We start from the raw sequence: 17929 nt of genomic DNA on the forward strand, positions 1-17929 counted from the left end.
GTGTTTTTTCGGTTTTGCACTTAAATAATTTCCTTGTTTTATTTCTCTCGAAATTTGCTGTGTGCGTGCCCATGATTTCACGTGCTGAGATGAGGAAACGCCTCTCGTTAGTTGAAAAAGCAACACTTGCAGAGCATCTTCCCTTCTAACGCAATGTAATGATAAGCCTCTCTAAACTTGTTGTCCAACAAAAGAGAACATTATAACTTATTTTTACTTCACAGCATCAGTCGAGTGTTTGAAATAACTTACTTTTGTGATCTGATGTGGCTTCTTATCATAGAATGAGGCAGACAATATATTCTACACTGTATGTCGATTAGCAGAGGCTTACAAATATACTTAATCATTATGAAAATACCTGAGATGGCTTGAGGAACACAGATAAACCATATATTATTGCAGACATATAATAATCCACACTTTTTCCAGTGTACAGAAGTTTACAGGAGTATTTTGTTGTTAATTAGATGCAAAAAACAAACAAACAAACAAACAAAAAAAAAAAACGTATGTGACAAGCTATCAGAACCGAACCGAAAACCGTGGTTAAAAACCGAGGTACATATTGAACCTTGGACTAACTGTATTGTTACATCCCTACTGTCTATGCAGGGTCAGAAAGCTCTCGGAGTTCATCAAAAATATCTTAATTTGTTTTCCGAAGATGAATGAAGGTCTTACAGGTTTGGAACAACATGAGGATGAGTTAATGACAGATTTTTCATTTTTGGGTGAATTGTCCCCAAGATGATTTACTAAGATTTGTGGTAGTCAATTTATGGTATTTGCGCCATTATTGGCCAAAAATTCATGTTTTATCCCATTATGCACTTCTGTTAGCAGATTACATGCACCTGATCATCATCTGCTCTGCTTGTTTGTGACCCAACACTAATTTGCACTGCCTGATAATTTGCATTTGTAATTATGGAAATGATCTGTGTATGTTTTTTAATTTGAGCATTGTCAAAACTTTCCATTCCCATCTCTGCTTTTTTGAGATTTGTATACTTTCTATGATTTTAAAGGATAACAAATGTTTAAATGAAGAAATTTTAATTGAAAGTTTTGACATTATTACACTTTTTAAAAGTGTACTGAAGTGAATGTTCTCTCTTTAAGTAGACTTAAAGGGGTCATGACATGGATTTTTTTATTTTAATGTTCCTTGAGGTTTACTTGTAATGTTAATTTTGTTAGATTGTTAGTTCCAGACAAAGCATTATGAAATCATTTGCTTACCGTTTGTGATGCAGCTGCAGTCAGATCTAGTACCGCGTTATTCTTCAACATGTTTCTTTGTGAACTCTCTGAAGTCTGAAGAATCCTCTGACACAATCTGGGATGCCATTAAAAGTAATCTATCCACTTGTTCTTTACGCTGGGATCTATCTGATATCTGTAAAAAGACATGGACAAGCTGTTTAAACTAAACATGTCAAAGTGAACGTTTTTTCTTTCTTGCCCATTGGATCCAAAATGAGCCATTTTTGGAGCTTGATTAAATAATTGCTTTTGTAAGTGGCTTTTTATTTCATTAATATTATCAGCAAGTAGTTTTTAGATTAAGTATGCACTTTTTTTTTAACAAAGGCAAATACCTAAAAAAAAAAACTAACCCACTTAGTATAGCTGAACAGCCATACCAGCAATAAAAGCTGTCCACAACACCCACAGCATAGAGACAGCGCACAATGTTTTCATTTTCTTCAAATCTAGTCATTTAAAGAAATCTGAAATGTTATTTCATTTAAACATTGTGCTGCTTTGTTGATGGATTATTTTTTTTTTTATTTCATGATTGATGTGAATACAGAAAGGTTCAGTTGAATTTTTACTGAACCATTCATTCAGTTCTGCTTTCTCTGCATCTTTACTATGGTAGACGCCACCTAACAGCACATGGGCAGAACAGGATATGAACAGGAAATTACAACAGATGGAACAGGTGTCAAAAATTTCAAAATAAACTTACACCTCTCTCATTGTGAGACTACTGTTTTTTAAATTTCTGTTAGGATGTAAAGAAGTATAAAACATTTCCCCTATTAAACTCCCAACATATGTTCAAACAATTGCAAACACAGAGGCTTAGAGGGATAATTCACCCAAAAATGAAAATTTTGTCATTAATTACTCACCATCATGTTGTTCCAAACCCACAATACCTTTGTTCATCTTCAGAACACAAGTTAAGATATTTTTGATGAAATCTGAGCAATTTCTGACTCTGCATAGACAGCAATGCAACTGACACGTTCAACACCCAGAAATGTAGTAAGAACATCGTAAAATAGTCCATGTGACATCAGTGGTTCAAAGATAATTAATTTTATGAAGCTACTAGAATACGTTTTGTGCACAAAGAAAACCAAAATAGCAACTTTAGCAACTTTAAATTTCTTGTCTTTCATTTTAGTCTTTGACGCTTGTTCACAAGAGTAACACGACACATGCGTGTGGTGCTGCTGACAAAGAAGCCAGAATTCTGATGTAAAACGTCAACATGTAACATGTAATTTGTGTTCTGAAGATAAACAAGAGTCTTGAAGGTTTGGAATGACATCAGGGTGAGTAATTATTAATGACAGAATTAAAGTAGAAGTCCACTTCTAGAACAACAATTTACAGATAATGTGCTCACCCCCTTGTCATCCAAGATGTTCATGTCTTTCTTTCTTCAGTCGTAAAAAAAATGTTTTTTGAAGAAAACATTTCAGCATTTTTCTCCATGTAATGGACTGATATGGTGCCCCGAGTTTGAACTTCCTAAATGTAGTTTAAATGCGTTTATAGTTTAAAAGGGTTCAAATGATCCCAAATGTGGTTGTAAACAATCCCAGCCGAGAAAGAAGGGTCTTATCTAGCCAAAAGATTGGTTATTTTCATAAAAATAATACAATTTATATACTTTATAATGTTGAACGTTCATCTTGTCTTACTGTGCCTGAACTCTGTTTTTTTTCCGGTTCATGACAGTTAGGGTATGTCGAAAAACTCCCATCCTATATTGTTGTTTAAGGGTGTTTGATCTTCTTTGCATGTTCACTTTGCAAAGACTGAGTCGGAACTTCTGCAGCGATGTAGGACGATTTTAAATGATTTTTGAAGTTGAGGGAGAAAATACGATTGGAGTTTTTCGACATACCCTAACTGTCTTGAACCAGAATATACAGAGTTCAGGGAGAGCAAGACAAGACGAGCATTTGAAATTTTAAAAAGTATTTAAATTGTATTTTTTTAATGAAAATAACTGATTGTTTCGCTAGATAAGTCCATTCCTCCTCGGCTGGGATCGTTTACAACCACATTTAGGATCATTTTGAAGCCGCATTTAAACTGCATTTTGGAAGTTCAAACTCAGGTCACCATATCAGTTCACTGTATGGAGAAAAATTCTGAAATGTTTTCCTCAAAAAACATAATTTCTTTACAACTTAAGAAGGAAAGACATGAACATCTTAGATGACAAGGGGGTGAGTACATTTTCTGTAATTTTTTGTTCTGGAAGTGGACTTCTCCTTTAACTGTCTCTTTCCCTTGAAGTTACCTGGCTTCGAATTTTGACAATGGAAAAACATTGGCGGGAACTGAATCAAGATCAAATGATCAGGAAGAAATGAGGGAAACTACAAGAACTACAAAATGACTAGAAACTAAATTAGAAACAGGAACAGAACAAAAAAGTCCAAATGGAAGACATGACAATATTTGTCTGTGTCTGTAGCTCTGTGGATCCAACGGATGCCCATTTTACCAAAACTTGATATGATTCCTTAGGGTCTTTTTTACCTTGTCAAAATCAGCTCTGTTCACAGCAGCCCGTTTTGCTGCATGGCTCTTTAAATGTTAATAAGCCCTGCTCACCCCGCTGCTCTCTTCTGTGGGGTGATGAGCAGGACTGTTTACTTTAGCCGCTGCATCACGAAGGATTCGTGAGAACATTTAAGCAGGTCAGGAGGCGCATTCCCTTTAAAAACAAAAGTAATCCTCTGCGTCTTCAGCATGTCCTCAGATGTCGGTAGTGAATGACGACTGTTATGTTCATTATTACATCCAACAACAGAACACCTTAAACGCTTAAGTGACATTCTTGTCGACAAAGTGGTGGACTGTTTACAGCTCACTCAGGGCGGGTCTAAGGTAAGACGGCTATGTCAATTAACAATCGTGGGAAGGGCCTTGGTCTGTGTGACATAACATAGACAAGATGCTGAGAATGGCTTGATTTGAGAAAGGGGATATTATTTATAGTGATTAAATAAAAACCACTGGGTGGATTTTTATCATTGTAGGGTGGATGTGTACACACACTGCCAGCATACATTTATGTCAGTGGTTCCCAAACTAGGGGGCGCGGAGTTATGATAAGGGATTGCGTGGCAAGGCTAGTGTACAGTCGATTTTTATAGAAATTCGAAAGAGATAAACGGCCAAAAATATCTGCCTCACAGTCTGCGCAGTCCACACCACTCCACTCAATATTCCGCTCTATGAATGTGTGTTCCGTTGAGTTGCTCACTGCCCATATGAATGCTCCACTCGTGTACCGCTTATGCTCAACGGAAATACAAAGACCGCTCAAATAACGCATCGACAGAAAATTTCGATGTATACTTGTTCCTGTTTGCAATCGCGTCGCATACTGTGCTGTAACATGCTGTAGTGCTGCTGTACTGGACAACGCTGGTAAAATGACGCGACCCTCTCGTGACGGTATGCTCTGCTCATAATAATGCTCTGATAATAATATCTTTGTAGGATTATACATTATTTTGATAATTAGTCAAAAAACGTTATATCTGATTCTTTTTCACTGAAGTGAATAAAAATAATATATTGAGATTTAATATTCATATATTTTCTGTCCAATTTTATTGCTACTTTCAATAAATGTGGTTATTTTATTGGCCTGTGATTGTTTTTTTTATTCAGTATCATATATATTATTGAGTTAAATTAAAAAGTCTTACAAAATAACTATATTAATTAATAAAATAATAAATAATTATTACAAAGCAGTTTCAGTTTCGGCCAAGAATTTTCATTTAGGTACATTCCTAGATTTTTATGTAAAAAAAAACATTTTCAGGGTGATACAAGACCCCACTGTGAAATTATCTTGCTTATTATGCGGCTACTTGACACATATGTAAATAATTTAACACAAGATATGAGTTTCATCATATTTTATTACCTCAAGACGACTCGCAGTACCCGCTGCAGCTGTCTGTAATCAGTTGTAGCGGTTTTTGTCGTAAAATAACAGACGGTGAAATGGACCTTTCTCACATTTCCGGGTTTCTCATAGTGGAAGTCGCCATAGTTGGGTAAAATCCAATAGCAGTGAATGGGACAGTACCACAAATATATTTTTGGCATTCCCATTTGCTAAAATAACAAAAGAAAAACTACATGATGGTGTTTTCACGACTTTCATTCAAAGGAAAAAAAAAACTGAGAGAGACTGATCGGCAGTCAGAAGAGAGAACAATGTCAAATTTACCCTCCCTCCCATAGACGCGGCATTAGAAACACCCTCGCATAGCGTTAACTAGTTTTTTGGGAACTTGATGAAAAGGTGTTATAATACAAAACATAGTGTTATAAATGCACATACATATTTTTAAAAATCTAAATATAAAAAAGTTTAAAGGATTTATGATGATGATGACCGTTAAAACGCGTCACAGGCTTGTGAAAAGGGTCCATTGATATCAGAAATGAGAATTGCCATTAGCCAAGTAAAATTATGAAGGAATGACCCATAGTAGTTCTGCTCTAAGCGTGGACAAGTTTTTGAAAAGACAACAAGTGCCAGGTAAATGTAAAGTAGATGATGAATCTACTTCAAAGATTACAACTACAACAAAGAGAAGAAAATATGATAAAATATGTTTTAAAAACAATGAATGCTGTTACATTGTACAAAAAACAGTACATAGTAAAGCTGCATGCTTTACTTTTAATGTTTTTACTCTAAAAGTGACTAATTCCTTGTTTAGTTTTTTTTCAGTAAGTTGTCACACACTGAATTTTAATTATTACGTTTCAAATAAATCCTTCTGAAGTTGTGTTTATGTTTGTGTGTAAATGCGGGGGTGGGGCTTGAATTTTTTTTATTCTGCACAAGGGGGGCCACTGATTTATGTTCAAACAACATGTTAAAGTGAATTTTTTCTCTTTAAAATCTCTGAATGTCACTGCATTAAGTCCAGATGATGCTGAAAAATTCTCTTATGCAGAAATACAGTTAAAATATTGTGAAATATTATCACAGTTTAAAATAACTGCTTTTATTAGAATATAATTTAGAATATAATTTAAAATATAATTTATTACTCTGATGCAAACCTGAATTTTCAGCATCATTACTTCAGTCTTCAGTGTCACATGATCCTTCAGAAATCATTCTAATATGCTGATCTTCAGCTCAAGAAACATTTATTATTATTATTATAAATGTTGAAAACCGTTTTGAAAAACATTTTTTTTTTAAGATTCTTTAATGAATAAAAAAAGTTCTAAAGAACAGCACTGATTTGACTATTTGTAAAAATATATATGCATTTACTGTCATATTTGATTAATTTAATGCATCGTGGTCAGTATTAGCATTAAAAACCCCTTTCTGACCCCAAACTGTATTGCTGCCTGTTCCAAATATCCAAGATCAATCACTTTCTGGTCAGCGTTTTCTACCAATGTTTATCTTTTACTACTGGAACCCACAGCTGTTCCTCTTATTCTGCTCTTGTCGTACATGCCGCTGACAGCAAGAGAATGAGTGCTGAGAAATTGCTTATTCCCAAGATGTTTGGTGATACCAGACAGAAAAGGGATTTTGGTACACAGTATTTATAAAACCCCACACTTGGGAAATACTCCAGGCATACGAGAACATGAACATATAATAGAAAATGTGATCGCAGATGTGCTGGAAGCCACAAGATGTATCATAATAAACAAATATATTCAGTGTTCTTCACCACCGTAAAATATAGTGTCACTTTTTCTATCCACCTTATCCTTCAACGTGGAAGTAAGCCTATGGACGAGACTTCTGGTTCATTATCCACTATAGAAAAATAACGAGAACAATAACAACTTGCGGTAAATAGTAAAAGTGTTTGCACTACAAACCAGTGTTCACAATTAAGATAATACATTAAAATAATATGGTGAGACACACCAATTTGCAAAATCAAGCAGCAAAACAAACTGTTTTGTACAGATAAAAATAGCTGGATGAGACCGAAGGCCAGACCCACCCTCTCTTATGAAAAAGAAAAAGGTGGATATTCTCATTTTTCATTTCTCCAACTCTTAAATTTGAGTCTTTTTTAATTTAACATTCTATGTGTAAATATGTACTATCAGTAATTAATAAGCAGTACACTGTGTTCTCTCATCGTGCCTTCCTCTTTCTTAGAAGCTCCTCTTGTGCTTTTCATCTCTGCTTTCATCTCGAGTGCTTATATAGCGTTTAATTTCAACCAGGAACTACCCAACAGTCACCTCTTCCCCCACAAACCACAAAACCAGCATGGTGTGTGTCATGGCTTCACACTGAATGTGTAAGTGGTTGCTATGTTTGTCCTTGGTAATTTCAAGAGTGTTGATAAGGTTGTAAGTGCAATTGATTAAAGTGGTATTAGCAAACCTCTCCTCAACAAGAGACCTAATTTAGATTTCATTATCATTATCGGTGCAGGCCAAACGTTAACATTTTTATATTTTGCTGAAATCCCTAAGTATGAGCAACAGTTATAATGTTTGCCTTATAAGTGAAAGCATAGTTAGCAGGTCCCGTATGGTTTCTGTATTTGCTGTTTACTCTGAACTCCTTGCTGTTTTCTTCCAGGTTAATGACCTTTTGTACATCTTCTGTTGAGGCCAAAAAGAGGAGAAAGTTTCCATAGTTATCTCTTTTAGTTTCACTTCAAATTTAATTCCATTTACCTTCACCAGCCCACAAAAAAAAGCCTCTCTTTCATTTCTCTATTCAATTTCTTGTGTATCTAGATTACTAAAAACTTAATTTTAAGTATATTTAAAGTATTTTTTGTATTAAAGTATTTTTATATTAAAGTATATTTTGTAAATTTCCTACTTTAAATATATCAAAACTTAATTTTTGATTAGTAATATGCAAAACTAAGAACTTTATTTGGACAACACTAAAGGTGATTTTCTTAATATTTAGATTTTTTTGCACACTCAAATTCCAGATTTTTTTAAGTAGTTGTATCTCAGCCAAATATTGTCATATCCTAACAAACCATACATCAGTGGAGCTTATTTATTCAGCCTTCAGATGATTTATAAATCTCAGTTTCAAAAAATTGACCCTTATGACTGGTTTTGTGGTCCAGGGTCACATTTCTGTGATGGTTAACTTATTAACGTTTATTGAATTAAAGAAAAACTTTCTTTGATTACTTTTGAGTTGAATGGCTGAACAGAACAAATACAGTAAAAATGTAAAGTATTCAGTTAAAACAGTATAAAAATCCTGTGGCTAAACTCTAGAAAAAAAAAGGAACTAGAACTGAGATATGATTAGTTGATAATTGAAAAAAAGTGTTGAAATACTTATGCAACACCAAACTAAGCAATAAAGTTAAGGTAATTGGAAAGTGTGTGTGTACGTATATATATATTGTCATGGGAGGGCGCAAAGCGACAGACACAGTGGGCGTGGCGTCAGGCCTCGGAGAGGCTTTTATTAAACAATATCAACAAAAAGTGTCCAAAGGGGAAAATAAAAGTGTCCAAAATAAACAGGGGGTCTGGTGTCTTCGGCGTGAAGGGGTTCCGTGAAGGAGGGGCAGTGTTCAGAAGGGAAGGGTCCAGGTAAGGGGCGGAGTCCGGCGGCCGCACACGCTGAAGTCCGTGATGCACGGGGGGGGCGGATTCTTCTGAGCGGCATCATCCACCTTCCACGGACTTTCCACTACGGCACTTCTGGAACGGCCCGGCATCCTGGCCCGTCAGCCATCTCACGTCCATTCGGCGGCGTCCGTTCCCACGACGCACCCTTCCTGGACCCACAAGGACACCAGCGTGCATGTATGGGGAAGAGACCGGTCTCCTGAGGAGAGGCGCGCTCGGCATTTTAACAGCGGCGGTGATGAGGCTTCATTCACATCAGGTGTGCCTCATCACACGCCGCCAGACCTGGATGTTTCCGCGCCCCTCCTCCTCCCACACGCCCACTCCCGTCGGGAGCCTGGTGAAGGGCGGCGATTACCGACAGGGTGAAGCTGATAATTAGGGGAGAGGCAGCCGACTCGTCACATTATATATATGAAGAGTTTAGATGCAAAAGCCTCTAAATCCATCTGACGCATTTCTTTAAAATGAGCATTTCTTTCTGGCTACTTTGTATGGGTTTCTATGTAAGTACTGGTACTTCTGATTGGGCTGAGGCTGGAATTTAGCGAGTTTGAAGTATTTGATGGATGTATACTATGTGTCAGGAGCATTCACTCAGTATCATTATCTCAATTTTGACCAAGATAGCTTTTAGCTGGTTTTGCATCTGAACTCTTCATATATATTTACATATATATATATACGCATATATATATATATATATATATATATATATATGCCTGCAGGGGCAACCCTTGATCTGGCCACTAGAAATGCAACTTCTACTTGGCCTTCTGTATTTTCTGTCCGCAGATAGGCCACGGACCCTCCGATGCATCACAGAATATATGTACATCAAGTTTGCTAATTGGAAGATCCATGTATGGACTGGAATAGCATCTTGGCAGTGATATCTTCTCCAGATCACTCAGTCCATAAGCTGAGCAGTTCTTCTGGCAGTTGTGGGTCATCCCAGTCACGCTTTTTATCCCATAGGTGCTGCACCAGTATTTTCGCTCAAGTGGTGTATGAGATAATATAGCCGAGGGGATCGTATTGACTGGCCAGAAGACGATAAATGTTGCGCATGGTTACTTTAGTGCAATTCACTACCCTGTGCTTGTAGGGCAAAGTGTCCGACTGACAATACCAGAGGAGTCCAAGGGTAGATTCATGGGTATCTTGCAGTCCCTGACTAAGCCAGAGCTCATAGCTGTTCGATCTTGTATCGGAGGGAAGGCGAGCAATCGCTGCCGGGCAATTGCTGGCCCATTGTCGCAATTCAAAGCCTCCCTCATTCAGCAGGGCACAGAGTTGATCTTTGGTGGCATCTTTGCAGGTGAGACTGTGAAGACAATTGTCAACATAAAAGTACTTTTCAATTACCTCTCTCACCTGATCTCCTGGTTGACTGTGGTCCAGCACATGCTTTTGCAGAGTGAACGTGCCACAGGGACTGCAAGTAGTCCCCAAGGGAAGGACCTGCCACTGGTACACATCTGGTGCTTTTTCTAAAGTTATGTCCCTCCACAGGAACCGGAGTAAAGGTTTGTCATCAGGGTGACCTGATGAAACATCCCACGAATGTCACTGCTTAAGGCTGTGGAATGTTCACGGAAGCGCAATAACACTGCCAACAGGGTGGGACTTAAGGTGGGACCTGGAAGCAGCAGCTCGTTCAAGTTTTGGCCCTCATACTGGAATGAGCAGTTGTAAACGACCCGATTCTTGCCGTTGTGTGTGACCATATGGTGAGGGATGTACCATGATTCCTGTGATCTCTCTGCTTTGCATGGTTGCAGTTTGTCCACATAGCCAGCATTTCTGAGTCTTTCAATCTCAGTTTTGTAAGCACAGGCCTGATCAGGGTTCTTCATCAGCTTTTGCTCAATCCTTCTTAGCTGCGGCAGAACAGCTTCTTTTGGCATGTGCAAAATTTGCATGTGTTGTATGTGAAGGGGTGGTGTCGCATAACGCATGACACCTTTCACATTAACTCTAACCTCTTATAAGAGAAAACGGTGAATGGCCTCGTCACTACTTTCTCACTGCGGTACGAAATTACATCCATCTGTCATAGCTTTTCCACATGGGCAAACAGATCAGCACTGGGAGATATGGCACTGGTGAGTGCTGAGCCCACGCTTGATCTCATGTGTAGGGCCTTGTATAGTCCAGCCTAGCCGAGTTCGAACTGCAGCAGGTCCACCTGGAGGGCCTAGGCGAACAGGCTCAATTGGGGTAACAAGGTGTGGACAATAGGGCTGCACGATAAATCGTGACAATATCGCAATCGATATTAAGAAAAGCTGCGATATTCATGTGCGCATCTTGTCAGTGACACACGGTTCTGTGATCAGTAGTAAATCACCATCCGAAGGCCAGAGGGCATTCTCGTGCAAAAACTCCAAATATGCCCCGAAGAAGAATCCAGGAAATAACATCATATCATCTCACAGAAGGATTTATTTGAAAATTTGGTATTTACACGTGCTTTCAGATTTAGCAGCATTTACGCCGTAGTTCACCGAAAAGCTACGCAAGCAACTTTATTATCGCAGCTTGATTTTGATGCAGACAAACGTGAGATGAAGTAGATTACTCGAGGAAAGAGTTTGCGTGTTTGTGTTGCGTGTTGCGAGTTTGTGTAAAAAAAAAATACTAATAAATAAGTAACGACAAAGCCAGATACCCTGAGCATTTTGATCAGACCGATCATAACTATTCTTTGTCAATAGCCAAAGCAATTTAAAGTTGTAATTTACAACAATAAACTTAAAAGCACTGTGCTTAATTATAACAGTGTATATAGGCTGGAATACACTACACAACTTCTGCACAGATTTTGCCATGTTTTTTTAGTCTGGATGAGTAGATGTTGCTGAAAGTCAGAACCAATTTTGAGTCTGAAAATTCTGGGCAGTTGGAGTTGAACGACTTGCCGTCAGTTATTCTATACAGTTATTCTGTTCAAATTTTATAAGTCGTGATCCGAGCGTGAGGGGATTGAACAGCTTTTCTGTCATGTAGTCATAGTGAGCAGCTGTGTTCTCAAATGACAGATAGAACTTACATGTAGTTAATATTTCCTTGTATTCTGCGTCATTTACTGCTTTTCCAAAATGACGTCCAAAGGTATAAATGTTGATGTGTTTTTTAAGCTCATTATAGTATTTTACCCTTTCAAACTGCTCATTCCAGTTGCTCACAACCCAGCAAACTAACTTATCCTTTTTGTCCAGAACTTGTGGAAATATCTTATCCTCGACATTCAGTTTTAATCATAATTTGTTCACGAAGGACAACATCAGCATCCCGTCTGTAATTCAATGTCACATTGAATAGGTTCTCCAGACCGTCAAGTCGTCTTGTGTTTTGTGGAGAGTCAAAGTGCATCCATATCCATTTCTGGAAGAAAGGCCTTGGTTTTGTGGGTAAATTTGACAGGTCGCTTTTAATATCTCTGTGATTTATCAGCACTCCGTGAGCTTTGCTGTAGAGCTCTCTATCTACAGTTAAGTGACAACCGTCTATATTAAATTTGGAACTGCAAGAATTTAGGTCGAATTTTCTTCCAAATGGCCAAATCCATATAAGCAGGATAGTGCTGTTTTCCGGAGGCTTGGTTTCGGATGGTGTAAAAATTATGACTATTGGTGATTGGTTACACTGGAGGTGTAAGAATTCATATATTAAAAATATGTTCAGTCCAACAGAGAATACAAGAAGAAAATATCTCGGATGAAGTATTGTTATGACCTGTGGAGAATTTTTTTTCTGTCTTTTTTTTTTTTTTTTTATAGATTATACTTTCATAAAACATTTGCACTTGGTTTCTAACATGTGTTACTGTCCATGTTTGTGTTGTTTTGTCGTTGCATTTACATGGTTTAGACCAGCAGGTGTCACCAGTGTAGTTTGGAAGAGTGAATCATTTTGCAACGCATTGATTCAATTGAGTGAATCATTGATTCAATTAAGTCGGAGATTTGAAAAGCTCAGATTCTCTCATCAGAGTTTCCAGCCACTAGTCAGTAATGCTTTTCAAAAACGTGTGCCCATATATTTTAATACTCTTTTTAAATACTGTTTTGGATATGAATTTATGTCCCAATGTTCAACACTGTCCGTCCTAAATGGTATGTGGGATCTATCCTAAACAGTGTGTCCCAAAGCATAGTATGTTGAAAACAGTATCACAAAAGTCCCCGGATGGTCCGTTACTTCATGGAGATATTGAGGTGTGGGTCCGTACACACTCCAGTGGCTAATATTACCCACAATTCATTGCACTTTGGCGAAGGATTACGTTCAGAACTACAATAAAAAGCGTTTAAAAACTACAAACATGGCGGATGTGCGCGACCGACGGTTAGTTCGAGAAGTTTAGATTTAGGGTTCGAGTTACTAATAATGAACATTTAACCTGTTAAAAAAATGTTTTTTAAAATTTTATCTGTGTTAAATTTCATCTGTAACAACAATGTGAACTTTTATAACTATTATACATTTGTTTGGCCATTTAAATGCATTATTATTATGAAAAAAAAAGAGCCAATTATCCAAAGCTTGCTTGCTCTTTTATTACACACTTAAAAGTGTGCACTTTTTCTTCCCCAAATAGTACATACTTTAAGGGCATAGTAGGCGCCATATCATACTAATCTTACTATTTCTGCAGTATGTATACTGTGCCTAGTTTACACATAGTTTAATATAGAGTTCATACTTCATTTACACTCTGTTATTGTGTACTGTTTTTTTAATGTACTACAGTATTGAGGTATAAATATCTAAAGAGATAGTTAAATTTAAGAGATAAAAACTGAAGAGAGATGGCGTTTTCCCCTCGTCCTCACTGGTTTCTGTAGATGCGTTATTGAAAGTGTACTAACACTGCTCAGCATCTGACAGGAAAGCCCTGCAGTGAGTAGTGAGGACTATATCACAAGCAATAGCAATGGAAAATTACTTCACAACAACTGTGACATTAAAAACCTTGAAATGAAGACAGTCTCTTATATCTTACTCATGAAGACAAGTAGCCCTTGAAACCACATATGTGACCCTGGATCACAAAACCAGTCATAAGGGTCATTTTTTCAAAATTGAGATTTATGCATCATATGAAAGCTGGATAAATAAGCTTTTCATTGATGTATAGTTTGTTAGGATAGGACAATATTTGGCCAAGATACAACTATTTATATGACTAATCAAAAATTAAGTTTTCATACATTTACAAAAGGAATTTTACAAAATATCTTCATGGAACATGATCTTTACTTAATTTCCTAATGATTTTTGCCATAAAAGAAAAATCAATCATTTTGACTCATACAATGTATTTTTGGCTATTGCTACAAATATACCCCAGCGACTTAAGACTGGTTTTGTGGTCCAGGGTCACATATCATAAGACTAAACAACAATGGAAAAATAATATAAAAACAATTATATAATATAAATGAATAATCAGTGAATAAATCAATGAAATGAGTATATAAATGGCTTAAAGGATTATTATAAATGATTACAGTGGAGGAGAATCTGCAAAACATTAATTATTTTACCAAACTAAGAGGGATCATACAAAATGCATGTTATTTTTTATTTAGTACTGACCTGAATAAAATATTTAAAATAAAAGATGTTTACATATAGTCCACAAGAGAAAATAATAGTTGAATTTATAAAAATTACCCTGTTCAAAAGTTTCCCTACACTTGAGTCACATGATCCACAGCTGTGTTTTTTTTTTGTTTTGTTTTGTTTTGTTTAGTGATAGTTGTTTATGAATCCATTGTTTGTCCTGAACAGTTAAACTGCCCGCTGTTCTTCAGAAAAATCCTTCAGGTCCCCCAATTCTTTGTTATGTATTGAACCCTTTCCAACAATGACTGCATAATTTTGAGATCCATCTTTTCACACTGAGGACAACTGAGGGACTCATATGCAACTATTACAGAAGGTTTAAACGCTCACTGATGCTCCAGAAGGAAACACAATGCATTAAGAGCCAGGGGTTGAAAACTTTTGAATTTGAAGATCAGGGTAAATTATCAAGCTCAAGATTAGCTGCCTTTTTGACAAAAGTTAAGCATACAGACCCCAGTGTCACAGAGAGCCGTCAGCACAGCAAAACTGCCGAGCTTATAACAGGAGCAGACGGTCTGATCGGCCCTGGATCTCACTGTAATGCAGCCACGTGTTGACCACGCGCCCCCTTCCAGTTCAGGATCCCAAAACACACAGATATGTTTCTCCTTCTTTCTCTGGAGGGAAATGTACATGCAGAAATGTCAACTGATAGTACATCATATTGGTGTAACACACTACATGTGGTACATGAGAACAAATCGCTCCATACCTTCAAGTGAGAAAATGTGAGATTTACTGGTTTCATTAGATTGGTTTTGGTTTCATAGTTACTAAAAGTGGCAGTTACAACTTTTGAATTGATCTTGAAAGTTTGCTTTTGTTCTGTCTCTAAATGGTTAAAACAGCAGTTGAGTGATTCCTCCAGACCTTTGTAGCTGAGGAGAGCTGCACTCGTAAAGCCTGGTTGATGCACAAAAACAGTAAAAATCATTTTATACTCCACAAAAAGAAAAAACAAAAACAAACCATAATCAATTTTAATGTTCTGTTTACAAGAATGTGTACCAAGGTATGCATTTCCTGTACTTCCTATATTCCTGTTTTTTCTGTTTTTCCTGTTGCCTGTGTCCCAGTAGGAGGTCAATTGTGCTCCACTGATATTCATCAAGAAATGACCCTCAGGTGGAGAACTGCCCCTCTTTACTAACAGCTCCACATCTGTAGGGCAAAAACCACATTACAAATATAATTGCATTAACTGAAGCAGATGTTACTGAAGATGCTACTAGCGGTACTGAAGTGTAATGTTTAGTGTAAACCTATTTCTTACCAGCTTTAGCGCTTATTTTCCTGATCCGGCTTGCTGACAGCAAATGTCCGATCAGTTTTAGTATGATTACCACAATCCTAAACAATGCTGAGATGATATAATTATCACCATTGAAGCCACCATGAGGCAGATCATCTAACTCACTCAGCAACTCCTGTATTGTGATGGTAAAATGAGAGAGATTTGTGGATGAAGATGATGTTTAAAGCACTCACTTGAGCTCTGCTGAATGTCTAGAAGACTTGCGTGTAACATATAATTTAGCTTATCCTTGTGAAACAGAACTACACTTTAGCATACTATACGTTTAAAAGAGACATGTTTACTGAGAAAATGCTGCAGTATGAATTTGTATGAATTGTATAAATTTGTATGAATTATATGAATTTGTATGAATTTAACATATTACTAACACGTCTTAGGCATGTTTTTAGGCTTTTCTATGTATACACTGATGAATGAGGCAGGCCTGGAGCCGTGAGAAAGGAATGAGAATAATGAGCGACACCTGCTCCCACGGCTCTTGGCCCTGTCCTGCTCATTTCATTTATATATAAATAGTATATTACATATATTTTTTTTTTAAAGATAGTAATTGATTTCATGAATACAAGACTGTGAATAAAAAACAAGTGCCAAATGTAAGCCAGATTTGGCCCAGACCCTGTTACTATCTGGGAAGCAAAGCTAAATTCTATTGTAAATTTGTTAACTGACAGTAAGAATATTTAACCGAATCAAGCGGCTATTTTCGTTTGCCGAAGTTTTTTGTAAAAAACATGCTAACATAAATTGTACGTCTTTGAGAGGAAAAATTAAACCCGACAGGTCACAGCGGCTAGGCCTATAAGTCACATTTTATTATATCCTGAAATGAACAGGCCTACAGCGTAATGTTATAATGTTCCGACATTATTTCCCTCACTCCACAACGAATCCTTTAACTTTAACCGTATTCAGAACCGAACGACGATGAAAAAATAAATAAATAAATTTGCCTAAACAATCCAAAACAAATTTAAAGCGAAACTGAAAGTAAAGTTGGGCTTATGTAGACTACCTCTCTCGCCACAAATACAAATGTTTCCATATCTGCAATGTATTTGAAGCGAAAATATTATGCATTGGGTAAGCTTTGTACTTCATGCACGTCGACTGAAAATATCATGATGAGCAAAAATGTGCCACGGGACCGGTGTTCACGCTGAACTGCACGTAACACACATTTAAATTGACTAGTGTAACTTTTGGGTGACTGTGTTTTATTTTTCAAATGAACAGGCTGCAGTGATAGTGCGCGATCAAACAGCTGAATAGCATATTCCGGCATTTTGGTCATAGTAAAGGCATAATTCGATACTGCAAAGTCCAAAGCAGTTTGAAGTGTCAAGAATATTAGCAAAGATTATTATAATTCGTTTAGACTAGAACACTGTTTAATTCTTAATTCGCTATGGAACCTGATCGTTTTTTTTTTTTTTTTTTTTGTTTGTTTGTTTTTTTTTTTTTTGCTAAGAACGAACCGAAACATTTTGCCTTTCGCCATGAATTTGACAACCCACACCCACCCACTCCCCATCTCGTTCTTCTGAGTTTGAGATCTTCTCAGAGCAGTAGCCTGCTTCAAAGACTAAAATCAAGGCGCCCACCACTAGTTCAAGTACTAAGTTTTTTTCTCAATACCGCTACAATAGAGGCAGTACGTGCATTGCATTCACGCGTTTGCATTGCAGATTATACAGTTTTCTGTTGCTACGTGGGCGCTCAGTTTTTTTCTGACATTTAGCTAAAATATAAAGATTCAGCGCTTCACATAAGCAATTTGGTTGTCTCGACAACAAATGCTAGACTAAGACACACTTTTCTCATCTCCTCGAATGCAAAAAAACCATTAGCCTTTATAAATACAGTGCTGTATTATAAATACAGAAAACATGTACTTTTTCAATCAACACTTCTTTATTTACCTCAAGTCTGCAAACACGCTGAGATGCTTCAAACTGCGCGCCGCACTTCATTCACGAGAGAGGCGGGAGGATTAATACGGTTTGACTGACAGTTTAATGAGCTACTGAAAAGCTATTTGATTCAGAAAACAGCGACGCTACCACCACGCTA

General features: G+C 37.0%; 1 long non-coding RNA gene and 1 pseudogene across 1 annotated transcript; both read right to left on the reverse strand.

Moving 5' to 3' along the window:
• Nucleotides 1–11713: 11713 nt before the first annotated feature.
• On the reverse strand, nt 11714–12723 carry LOC127158694 (4-galactosyl-N-acetylglucosaminide 3-alpha-L-fucosyltransferase 9-like; annotated as a pseudogene).
• A 217-nt stretch (nt 12724–12940) lies between these two features.
• On the reverse strand, nt 12941–15659 carry LOC127158693 (uncharacterized). Its single transcript, XR_007826244.1, has 3 exons — nt 15547–15659; nt 15251–15441; nt 12941–15155 (listed from the first exon to the last, which is right to left on the reverse strand). It is a non-coding gene; the product is annotated as an uncharacterized LOC127158693 (long non-coding RNA).
• Nucleotides 15660–17929: the final 2270 nt, after the last annotated feature.

The sequence above is a fragment of the Labeo rohita genome, unplaced genomic scaffold (genome assembly GCF_022985175.1).
Source record: "Labeo rohita strain BAU-BD-2019 unplaced genomic scaffold, IGBB_LRoh.1.0 scaffold_165, whole genome shotgun sequence".
In the NCBI taxonomy this organism is placed as follows: Eukaryota; Metazoa; Chordata; class Actinopteri; order Cypriniformes; family Cyprinidae; genus Labeo; species Labeo rohita.